This window comes from Anomaloglossus baeobatrachus, chromosome 4, assembly GCF_048569485.1.
Source record: "Anomaloglossus baeobatrachus isolate aAnoBae1 chromosome 4, aAnoBae1.hap1, whole genome shotgun sequence".
Classification (NCBI taxonomy): Eukaryota; Metazoa; Chordata; class Amphibia; order Anura; family Aromobatidae; genus Anomaloglossus; species Anomaloglossus baeobatrachus.
Window position 1 is genome coordinate 107,226,496 of NC_134356.1, and position 12,891 is coordinate 107,239,386.

The 12,891-nt window shown below is 41.6% G+C and overlaps 2 protein-coding genes across 4 annotated transcripts in view; one reads left to right on the forward strand and one right to left on the reverse strand.

Annotated features, from left to right (window-relative positions):
• The window catches only part of SLIT3 (slit guidance ligand 3), an 878,603-nt gene that overhangs the window by 692,384 nt on the left and 173,328 nt on the right, over positions 1 to 12,891 (reverse strand). The gene's annotated exons all lie outside the window — the stretch shown is intronic.
• Positions 1 to 12,891, forward strand: part of LOC142301270 (uncharacterized) — a 54,401-nt gene that overhangs the window by 34,744 nt on the left and 6,766 nt on the right. Inside the window, exon 4 of one of the 2 annotated variants that reach the window (XM_075342293.1) lies at positions 4,405 to 4,431. The exons of the other annotated variant lie outside the window; for it this stretch is intronic. The gene's annotated coding sequence lies outside the window, so the exon portion shown is untranslated. Of the gene's footprint in view, positions 1 to 4,404; positions 4,432 to 12,891 lie in introns of those variants that run through there. 2 annotated transcript variants of the gene reach the window in all.

Consider the following 12,891-nt stretch of genomic DNA (forward strand, 5'->3'; position numbering starts at 1 on the left):
GGAGCCAGTCAGTTATTGTTTTGCTTCTCAAACCACCACCACTGACATTCAGTGTTGCTTTAGTACTTTCTTTACCATTGTTTCTCAACTCAAAAGTGGCCTAAAAAGTCAAGTATAAAAGTCAATTGTTTCAAGTGATCAAGTTTGCCATGCCCCTAACTCTTCCCAACACAGCTTAAAGAGGTAGTCCCATATTCCCTAGGAAATTGGAAACAACTCGCCGATCGTTAGGGGTCCAATCGCTGGGAACTCCAATGATTTTGTGATCAGGACTTTGGAATCCTACAAAATGCACCTTTACAATCCAGTTTTCAATGGTGAGGAGGTGGGCATGCTTGGCCTTAGCTCCATTCATTGCCTATGGGTCTACTTGAGAAAACCAAGTTCTAAACTCGTATCAATGGAGCTTAGACACCTCCTCTCCATTCATGACAGGGCTGCTGACCAGTTCTTGGGGCTCTGGTCTCGGGATCAATGGTGGTCTCAGTAGTCAGACCCCCACAATCACCAACTTATCCTGTATGGATAAGGAATAACTTGTTGGTTTGGGGTAACCCTTTAATCAATGTCTCCGGCAGGAATTACAGTACTCCCTGAGTCTAGCACACATTATCCCAAACCTTTCTAAAATTCCTGCACATGTACTCTCTATTTCCTGCGTATGTTCAGTGAAGGAGAAAGCACTTGCTCTGGCTTCACTGGTACAATGTGCAAGCAAGGAAAAAACACTTTATTAGTTTACTTCACATATGCCAGAAACAGATATCAACAATGCACAAGTGAAACTGGAGAAAAACTATATAGAAGTACAGTATATACAGAGCTAGAAATAGGCACAAACAAAACATACACTACATACATCTCTCTCTATATGTATATACATATACACACACACACAAACACACATACATAAAAATGGAAAAATGGCATTGCAGTCTTATTGTTCGGGGTGTAATACTTTGATAAGTAACCAGGCAAAAACCTACAAATATAGAAAAACAGAATGTAAGCAGCAGTCCAATGGAGATGAGTGAAAAAAATGGAAATGCTTCAAATGAGAAGCTGAAACATTTCATGTATGTTGGTGAATAAAGTCCATTTTGTTATTTGCATTTTTCCAGTGCTGCTTCCATTCTAATTTAAATACATTATATGTATAACGGCTGTGGTGCTGGAGTGGTGTGACCGGGAGTAATGGGAGCTCAGCCTTGCAGCATAGCTGCTGTGAGCCACCAGGTCACTCGCCCTTAGTGGACTGTTGCAGTCGCGTCCCTGAAGACACCAATCATGTTGTGTAGTGTAATGTCTTGCGTCTTTTGTAAATATTGTGTCCTGTGCATTGTAATGTAATGTTATGTATTGTAATGTGTTCCTGTGATATGTAGTGTTGATTATGTGATATGTAATGTAAAGTACAGTAAGTAATGTGTTGCATCGCACTTTTATTGGAAGTAACCAAACTATAGGGTAAGTATTGGGTCAGTGTTGGGACTATGAGATGGTACATTTTAGATGAGTCAGTGAAGACCAACTGAGCAAAAGTTACAGACGGATAGTCTGTAGGTTGTGAAGGTCATATACAGTGGGTGACTTGTGGTAGCAAAGGAAACAAGGGAGACTGGAGACGAGATAGCGTGATCCTTGAGTGTTGACCAAGACATGGAGTGAGAAGAATGGGAATACTAGAGGATGACCCTCAAATGGAGCAACTCCAGATAATATGAGACTCTCGTGGCAAGGCCTCTAACTATCAAGGTAACAGATTACTGCTAACTGGCGTGTGAATGGATTTGGCTTATGCTAGCAGATTATTTCCAAGCGCCTGAGAGTATAAGGCTCTGCTCTGGCCGTTCTGATGGAACCTCTAACCCTCACCCTTTTAAGGAGACTAGACAGGCAGCTACTGCAAGGGAAAGTGTCTGTGACGAGTTGAACTGCAGCATTTTGGCTGGGTTGTGCTCAAACTCACACGACTCTGTAAATCTGTATCTAAATATGCCTTGTAGAATTGTAGCGGCCTGGAATATATGTATCCACTATCCTAAGTGTAAAGTTGTTGCTGAGAGTTGTTGTACTGTTGTTTGAAATTAATAGGTGGTCTCTTTGTGAGTACAAGTCATCATCCAGTCCTGGCCAACTGATGTTAGTGGCAACATGCAACCTACATGGGTTCACAGCCCACACGACATAAGTCCACACACCCAGCCAGGACCAGCTTTTTCATGTAGCATGCTGGGGTGTCCAGAGTCAATCCCTAGTCCACAACTACCACCCCACGGCACTGGAGTAATGTAGTCGGCAGGATCCACTGAGAGGTTTACTGTGAAATGGCAGTGGACTTCACACAGTCTGATCACAATGTTAAATTAAGTCACGGAGGTGAACTTTGTAAATTTTTTCTTAGCCGCAATACATGTACGTTTAAGTTTTGGATGTGTGATCAATGGCTTTCCCTACAGCTATGGACCATAACCTCTGCCTCTGATGATGCTTAACTTCAAGAAGGGGGCAAAGACTACAGCAGTGACTGCAGCCTCTGCCCCCTGATGATGCTTAATTTCAGGAAGGGAGCAGAGGTTACAGCAGTGACCGCAGCCTCTGCTCCCTGATGATGCTTCATTTCAGGAAGGGAGCAGAGGTTACAGCAGTGACTGCAGCCTCTCCCCTGATGATGCTTCATTTCAGGAAGGGAGCAGAGGTTACAGCAGTGACTGCAGCCTCTGCCCCTGATGATGCTTCATTTCAGGAAGGGAGCACAGGTTACAGCAGTGACTGCAGCCTCTGCCCCTGATGATGCTTCATTTCAGGAAGGGAGCAGAGGTTAAAGCAGACACTGCAGCTTCTGCCCCCTGATGATGCTTCATTTCAGGAAGGGAGCAGAGGTTACAGCAGTGACTGCAGCCTCTGCCCCTGATGGCACTTTGTTTGAGGGAGGGAGCAGAGGCTACAGCAGTGACTGCAGCCTCTGCCCCTGATGATGCTTCATTTCAGGAAGGGAGCAGAGGTTACAGCAGACACTGCAGCCTCTGCCCCCTGATGATGCTTCATTTCAGGAAGGGAGCAGAGGTTACAGCAGTGACCACAGCCTCTGCCCCCTGATGATGATTTCTTTGAGTATCCCAACATGCACTGGGATCCTCAAGGTGTTCTCAAAAAAGGAAGTAGTTAAAAAAAGCAGTTACACTGATAAGCAAAAGGGTAACAATGTTTTGAACTTTTGACTTTCAGGCTCTATATCTTACCAATTACTACAGCTTTGATCATGAGACCACCTTCATTTGATAGACAATCATCTTGGCTATCTCATACATACATTTGACTTGCTACTATTTAGCATAAGAAGAAACAAGATGGGACACAGAGGACCCCCTTATACATCATGAGACAACATATGGTCAACCCTCAATAAGCAATATGAAAGACTGAGAGAACTGAGAGGGAATAAATGACCACTATCATAGGTTTGAAAGAATTAATTCAAACAGGGTCAGCTCAAATACAATAGTATGATCTTTATTCAGTACAAAAGATATAAATTTAAAATACATATAGAGCATAATCCAAGATTACAGGTTTAGGTAAAGACAGGTAAGTAGATAAAAAGTCCAGAGCAAAAGGCAGTCAGGTCTGCACCGTCACCATGGGGGATAAAAGTAAAGCCAGCCCCGGCATGTGGTAGTTAAAGTTAAAGTCCTAGTGGGATTGTACATGTCAGGTAATAAGAGGAGCATAGCTACTTACCCATGGTGAAGCTCAGTCAGACCAACAGCCACCGCACCCCAACGCGTTTCGTGGTCTTCCTCAGGGGACTGCGACCAGACCTGTTTGAATTAATTCTTTCAAACCTTTGATAGTGGTCATTTATTCCCTCTCAGTTCTTTCAGTCCTTCATATTTAGCATATGAATAGTTATGCAGATTCTTGTCATGTCACTATATTGTTACTGTTTTGATCCTAGTGGTGGAAAAATCTTTTTTCTTCCTGTGTACTAAAAATTACAAGCTGTTATATGAGTACATCTTGCTAACATGAATAGTTTGCCACTTAGGGACATTCTTAAGTATTATCTTGCTGCGACTAATACTAATACAAAACCAGCTTTGATTTTCGGTCACGCTTGCTACACGGAAGTACAAAAAATGAGAAACAACTGCAAGTAACATTATTTTTCCTATTATAAATAGAAAACTGTCTTTCTATCATTGTAAAATGAAGAAGTCTGTTCTGCATCCATGGGAAAGCATGTGAATTCGATCAAGTATGTTTTATTAGAGTTAAGGTAGGTTTAAAAAATCAAACTATTATCCCATATGACAAAATGTGGCTTCCAATTTACCGGGCAATTTCAACTTTATCACATATAATGATCTTTCTTAACCATAGATTATAAATGTTTTGTTTCAGGTACAAATCCCTCAAAGATGTTGCAGAATATCAAATAACACCATTCCAGTGTTATCCATCATTTTAAACACAACATAATTTCTCAAGATGACTGCAAAACACATGCTAATTGATTCGTCCATATCAAAACACATTAAATAAATAAAGCATCAAATTACCGGCTGAGACTACAGGAGCTCAAATGACATGATGGAATCTTAGTCTACAAGAAATCTTCTATATCAATTGTATTTTGCATTTAAGCAATGAGAAGAAAACTAAAAGCAAGAATAACAAGCGATTGATTTATCACGGAATGTGTCAACGGAGAAGAAAGCGTCAGGTATTTATCGCTCAGTAAAGTAAAGTTACATTGTGCAGTTCTCCAGCAATTATTAAGTTAAACAGTTAGTTGAAGGTCAATAGAACAGGAGTAAACAATTGCTTTAAAGAACAATAAAATATGGCAACAATTTGGCTAAGAACCAAAGGTTTGCTCTCCTGAACCCTGGCACTTACTCAGGATTTGCACTTTGCTGTTAATCAAATCCTTGGATATAACCATTCCCATGACATAGCTGGAATTCTCCTACTGCTCACCCTCTTGGCTTTAGTTACCAAACCATACTGAAGCTATTTGCTCTGTCTCTAAACTGTCAATCACTGTATCTTTTATGGAGACCCTCCCCTGCAGTCCATTGCACTCATAAATGCCACTCTGGGGGCCCATTGTCCTTGCATGCTTTTATTGTTGACCCATGGCCTGCAGTGAAAACTCCGAAAAACTAAAAGATTACTGCTTGAACTTCTCAGATCAAAATGGTAACTTAAAAAAAACCTTAAAAAATAAGGATCATTATGTGGAATCAAGAATTTTTAGGGGAAATTAAACTAAAACAGTTTTATCTACTGAATAGTATGATTATTATTATTTATTTTTATAGTGCCGTTTATGCCATGGCGCTTTACAAGTGAAAAGGGTATACATAAAATCAAGTACAATAATCATGAACAATACAAGGCACAGACTGGTACAGGAGGAGAGAGGACCCTGCCCGCGAGGGCTCACAATCTACAGGGAATGGGTGAGGATACAGTGGGTGACGGTAGAGCTGGTTGCGCAGTGAAGTACTGGTCTGAGGGTTATTGTAGGTTATAGGCTTCTTGGAAGAGATGGAATATGAATAATATGAAGAACTATTTGCTTATACATCAACAATTACAAAATTAAAACTTATTATAATAGTCTTTTAATTCCCAATACTTTTTAGGTATCGATCAATCGTCTGTGTATCATGGCCCAAGTGTGGACAGCGATTAACGAACAGGTGAAAGGCCTCCAGATCTGAACTTGACAGCCTCATTTATTATGTATGTAGCAGAAGAAATTGACCGCAATTACCGTTGCTGTGTCCGAAGTTCTTTATTTCAAAATTTCAGTGCAGGATAAAATCATTAGCGGGAGGAGACCTGCATGCCGGCTCCTCACAGGGGACGACGGCCGTTTCTCCTGTAATTAGGCTTTCATGAAAGCCTCATTTATGCCTATCAGGCTGCCAGGTTTGGGTCAGGAGATCCGTGGCCAGTCCGTGCACTGCAGTGTGTACTCGAAGAATGTGTCACGGTCGTCTCTCTGCTGTAAGCGATTAGTGACAGGTTTTGTGTCTGAGTCTCACTTTACCTGGTGAGACTCTACTATTTAAATATGTTTTTTTCCCTTTGGAAACAAAGGGTTAATGTCAGTTTGCTTTCCAGGAGTCTCAGACTCCTGATCCGGTGTTTCTGGTTTGGACCAGTCCCAGTCCCTTTGTATACCCTCTGCTACCAGGCCTGCTCCCAATCACCACCACCGGCTATTATCTCCCTGCCTTCAGACGTATGAGTAATCAACAGTAAGTGAGAGCTTGTATGTCGTGTCGTTACCCCTGTTTAGTTCTCTGTTTGGCCTCATGCCGAACCTTCCCATAGTCCATGCCATGGCAGAATGATACAAGAACATCTGAAGTCAGCCTCAGTGAAAGTTTACAAATAAACTTTAGACTTCACTCTTAGCCAGGAATACATCAGGTACAATGTCTGGGAACAAGAAGGTAACAAAAGAACATAAGCAATGTATTATCTGGAGATTTTGTAGAGATTAAGAAAGATAAATATGTAGAAGTAGCTCTACTACACATCAAAAAACATATGGGAACACATTACCCTGAGAAACAAATTGGGTGACCTAAATCCCAAACTGCTATCATTCACGGATTTTCAGCAGACCTCAACTTTAATGCATTGAGGAGAGTAAAAAACTAACTGCCAAACTAGGATTAGCAAGAGTAATGATTAGCTATCTAATTCCTTGATCTTTTGTGCCCTTTATTAGGGAGTTGGAGTACCCTGATTAGGAGGACCACATCTGATTAATCAAATCTGCCCAAACAGTTTGAATTTTATGTATATAAGAGCTGATCATTGTTTAGTGGACTGAACATATCCTAATTGTAAAGCCTTAAAGGGGGTTGTCCAGTAGAAGGACAACCCATTCTCATTCCACATGTTTCGCCCCATTAAAATAAACAAAGTTTATGCTTACCTACTGTCAGTACAGTTCTAGCGGTGCCACTGCTCACGTTTCCAGGCTCAAATGAAGTTGTAACATCACGTGATACCTGCACCCAATCACCACACCGGCTTTTCTCTCCCTACCTTCGGACATGTGCATAATCTTCAAGAAGTGAGTGGCCAGCCACAGCTCTCACTTACTGTTGATTACTCATACGTCTGAAGGCAGGGAGATAATAGCCGGTGGTGGTGATTGGGAGCAGGCCTCTGATAATATCACAAACTCACGTGAGCCCTGGTAAGGTGAGCGCCAACACTGCTGGAACTGTGCTGACAAAGGAGGTGAGTATAGGCTTTTTCATTTTAATGGGGCCAAATATGGGGAATGAGAAAAGGTTGTTCAAGTATTATTATTGTTTATTTATTACTGTAGTGCTATTTATTCCGTGGTGCTTTACATGAGAAAAGGGGTATACGTAATAGAGACAAGTACAATAATCATAATTAATACAAGGACAAGAGGGGAGAGGACCCTGCCCGCAAGGGGTCATAGTGAACAAGGGATGGGTGAGGATACAGTAGGTGAAGGTAGAGGAGAAGCCCTTTAAGGCCCCTGTACACAGGCCTATAATTGTTTGAATGCTTGTTCCCATCATTGTTCTGTGCAATCATGACAGTGTCAGGGGTCATCATCTAACTCTGTGCTGTCATGACAACCCACTGGCACCCAGTGATCATCCTAATGGTGTCAGGAAACAATATGATCCCCACGCTGTCATGACAACCCATAGGCACCCCATCATCGCCATGATGGTGGCGAGGAACAGCGTGATCCCTGCTGGAGCACGTTAGATTGTCATGTCAGAGTTTACCAGTGCAATCAAAGGGGTTTACAGACGCAGGTGGATCGGAGATCCACCCGCGCCTACTAGCTGCACACGTCTGCTGATCAGATCCATAGGGAGGCGACCTATGACATAAATATTAATGTCCTAAATCATGAAGGGGTTAAGATAGTTGATTTTACTGACAAATTCTCTTTAACAAATGTATTTAAAAATTAAAACGCGGTCTAACGTGTACCATAAAGGTGAGAAATACTTTCCAGTTCATTTAAAATGGTTATAAGAATCAGTGGAGTAATTTCTTAACACATATAAAGGCCTCTCCATAGGACATTTCACTTTCTCGGCAGCTAGATGAATGAGTGCATATGTTATCATGTGTACTCTTGCACTGACCCTATTAAGCACAGTGCGGCTGTTCCTGCAGTGCTCAAGTACTTGCCAACTGAGCCACTGGAGAAGAGGCTCCATACTTCTAACAAAACAATTTCCTCATTTTATGAACATTTAAGCCAGTGGTGTACAGTAAGCCTGCAAACTGAGAGCACCATACATTTATTAACTGAGTTCTCTTAAAATAAAGTGGACTGGTTTTATTTTCTCACCCAGCTCTCACTTGTCCTGTTTTCTGGGATTTTGGCCAGAAGGATTATAAAATATTGCATGATCCTTGTTTTTATGACATTGCCATGTAGAGGCTAGACTTCGAAAAGTAGATAGCAACATCCACATGAAAACCTTTACTGCATTCAGAATAAGTTTAAAATCCATCATAATGTTCTCATAGTAAATTAAGGCTGACCGAAAATTTACACCCTGGTGTTTTTTAATGGACATTATTGGACAAACGTAAAGAGATGAAAAAAAGGCCAGAAAAATATCAGCTATTTTCTTATCTAAAAGTTTAAAGGTTTTTATTGTGATTATAGTGTTTGTATTCTATGGGCTTTGGAAGCTAAAGGCCCCATCACACTAAGCAACATCGCTGCTAACGAACAACTTTTGTGACATTGCTAGCGATGTTGCTGTGTGTGACATCCAGCAACAACCTGGCCCCTGCTGTGAGGTCGTTGGTTGTTGCTGAATGTCCTGGGCCATTTTTTAGTTGTTGCTGTCCTGCTGTGAAGCACAGATCGCTGTGTGTGACAGCGAGACAGCAACAACTAATGTGCAGGGAGCAGGAGCCAGCTTCTGCGGAGGCTGGTAACCAATGTAAACATCGGGTAACCAAGAAGCCCTGTCCTTGGTTACCCGATATTTACCTTTCTTACCAGCCTCAGCCGCTCTCACTGTCAGTGCCGGCTCCTGCTCTGTGCACATGTAGCTGCAGGACACATCGGGTTAATTAACCCGATGTGTGCTGTAGCTAGGAGAGCAAGGAGCCAGCGCTAAGCAGTGTGCGCGGCTCCCTGCTCTGTGCACATGTAGCTGCAGCACACATCGGGTAATTAACCCGATGTGTGCTGTAACTAAGGAGAGCAAGGAGCCAGCGCTCAGTGTGCGCTGCTCCCTGCTCTCTGCACGTGTGGCTGGTCACTGGTTGCTGGTGAGCTCACCAGCAACTCGTGTAGCCACGCTCCAGCGATCCCTGTCAGGGCAGGTTGCTGGTGGGATCGCTGGAGCGTCGCAGTGTGACATCTCACCAGCAACCTCCTAGCAACTTACCAGCGATCCCTATCGTTGTTGGGATCGCTGGTAAGTTGCTTAGTGTGACTGGACCTTTAAACTTAAAGGGAACCAACCAGCAGGATTTTCAAATATAAAGTAAAGCTAGTGCTATACTGTCCCTAGGATGCTGAATGTAAGCATAGCTTTTGTTCTGAGACTGGAGGTTTTATTTCAGAAATATGTACAAGTAAAGTTCCAGTAATGCACTGCTATTTGATTGACAGGTGCAACAGGAGCAAGAATATGTGGGTTGGGTTTTGTTATCTATTCCCGCCCCTGTCTGCCTGCGCTGGAATTCACGACTATGATGACGAAAAGAGGAGGAAGGCCAGGCAGGCAGACAGGTGTGGTAATAGATAGCAAAATCCGACACACACATTCTTTTCCTGTTGCACCTGTCAATCACATAGCAGTGAATTGCTCAAACTTTACTTGCACATATTTCTGAAATAAAACTTCCAATCTCAGAACAAGAGCTATGCTTACATTCAGCATCCTAGGGACAGTATAGCACTGGATATACATTATGTATGAAAATCAAGCTGATTAGTTCCCTTTAACACAAGTGGCGACATTCACAAATTATCGTAAGGCCTCTCCACTGCTGCTCTCCAGTCTTGGTTAACAGACTATAGTCGTGATGTCACAAATACACTGCAGGGACCTATGCAGACAATCACTTGGCTCAGTGATCTTGTGTCATCTAAATCAAGATGACAACTAAACGCTGTGATTTGCTTCAGTAGTTGGTGGCAGGGATTCATCATTAGAGCAACAAATATAGCTACTTTTTAAGATTTTATCCTCCTCAAGCCCATGAAGTACTGATAATAAGGGTACGGTTCCACTAGTGTATAGCTTCCGATGCGAGGGAATCAAAAGAGATATGCTAATGACCCTCTGCTGCGAGCGTCAGACGAGGGTCATGCCAACTGTGATGCGATCTTGTGATCGTATCACAGGTGCGGAGAAGAGGAGGGAGCACTTTCTCCCTCTCCTCCGCTACCTGTGTCTTTGTACATCACACTGTACTTGGATTACATGTGAGTGCAGTGTGATGTTTCACACACTCCCATAGACTTGTATGGGGGTGCATGAGCCGAGACTCGCTGCCAAACGCAGCATGCTATGATTCTTATCTCATGCCGATATTGCATGAGAAATCAATCGCAGATGGACGCTGCCCCATAGTTTTACACTAGAGTGAGAGCAGTCCGATGTTTCATCGGATTGCACTCATCCATGCAAAACGCAAGTGGAACCGAACCCATAAAAGTAATAATCACCCTTTAGCAATAATTTAAAAAAAAAAATCTATGAGATTTAGTGAGTCATATACAGTCCCTTTAAGTTCAAACAAAATGTAAGTAAGAAATACTCAGCTTAAGAGCAGAGTTCCTCTTAAAGAATATAACCAATATACAAGGATTATCTGGCCCACATCAGAGGTGGTTATTTGAAGCCCTCACTGTATTGTAATAACCAATTCAAGGAAATATGTCTGCAGGTTATTTCTACCTCATCTGAGAGCAGCATGATTAGGTAAAGAGATCCTGAATCCAGCAATGTATCACTTAGATAACTGGGTGCTGCTGTTCTGGCACAATCAGAATTTTTAGTTTTAGTCTTGGAGAGTCCAGAGGAGAGTCCACAGCCAAACCAAGCTCTCAGTAGAGATTGTACTTTAACCCTAGAACACGTAAACATAGAAATCTACAATAGAAAACAAGTAACCTATCAGGCCTGCGAGGCCCCAGGTATGCGTTCTAGGGTTAACAGTGAGGTGTCAATCACAGCAGGAGGCATGTTGGACTGCCATGCATGTGAGTTTCTAGTCCTGTAATGATAATGGTCTTGTTGTTTAAACAAACATAGCAAATAAACAAAAGATTGGACTGTGAAAAGATAGGCATGCCTGAACTATCTGTGTTAACCGTTACATAGCAAAAACCTGCTGACAGATTCCCTTTAAATGGTAAAAATTAGTATAGCAAAATGCTACTTCTAATGGAAATCCATTTTATGTAGAGTTTTTATACCTATTCTGACATCAGCGCTGGATACTTCTATTCTTTTTAAAAAAGGCAATTATTTTGTACTTTACATATAAAGGTATCATTGTTTCTCACAATTTATATTCCAGTTTTCCTAGACGCCTCTAAGAATTTTTGATTAACTGAATAACACTTCTACAAAAAGACACAATTATTTACATCCCCAATAAGGAAAAACAATATATGATACAGTCAGAGATGTAGGAAGAACATGTTTTTCCATATTGAACATATTAGCATTTTGGTGTTATGTGATGACATTTATTATACAGGAAGTTCCAAGCTTTATAGACTATGAGGCAATCCTAAATAAGTTTCAGCTGTACTTTAGAAGTTAAAGTACATTTAAGTTATCTTGCCATGGAGATAAGTCTAATATTGATGATACATTTCACTGAAATGTCTGGAGCAACCTCATTCAAGCAAAGCTCTTGAAGTCAAACATCTGTTCATCTCTTATCAAACAATATATTTGGCACAAGCGTTAAGGTAAGAAGATACAAAAGCAAAACAACAATCAAAATATAATAAACAGATTTCATAACGTGAGCTGCACGAGAAATCTGACAAAGGAACTATTCAGGAGAAAAGATGCCCAAGGAATGTACCGGCATCTCCTAGGGGTGGTCTTTTTTTTCAGCAAAACTTCATATATGACAATTTCTTATATTCTAGTGTCTAAAATATATAGTAAAAATGGAAGTTTAACATTTACTGTACAGTATGTTACACACTAAGAAACTTGAATCATCAGGAAATACATGCTTTATGAGTAGGTGTCACGTTACGTATGGGGAAGTACCAAGCGAGCAGTGAAAGGGAAGGGAACCTCTGTTCTAGGAAAAGGGAAGATGGTGACCATTGACTGAACCTACTACTGGTCCCTGGGGTCCCTCATCTCCCTAGATAGGTTCTGCACCTATGCGCCATGCCGCATACCTTACTCTAGATATCCTTAGTGCTAGACCCTAAATAGGAAATGAATGGGATGAGCTCTTCATCAACTCAACTAAACACTAAAGGAAGATACAAGGAGGACACACGGGGAAAAAGCATGAATTACATATCTACAGATGGCTCAGGCAGGAGTTCAGCAAGCTTCAGCAACGATACCACAGATGAGAGCAAGTCACCTGCTTGCAACCAAAGCTAGAATGAACTGAAAAATATCACCAGCAACAGTCTAAGGAAGAAGGAAGTATTTAAGTACCAAGAGAATACTAATGATAAGCAGTTGGGTGGAAGCTCTTGCTGGGTCCAAGAGGGGGAGAGATGAAAATCCAGCCGGACCTATGCCAATGAATACTAATAGCAAGAATAATAGAAAGTCAAGGAGCATTTTGTGCAACCAAACTCTGTGACCTTATATTGGCAGAAAACACAACTGTCAG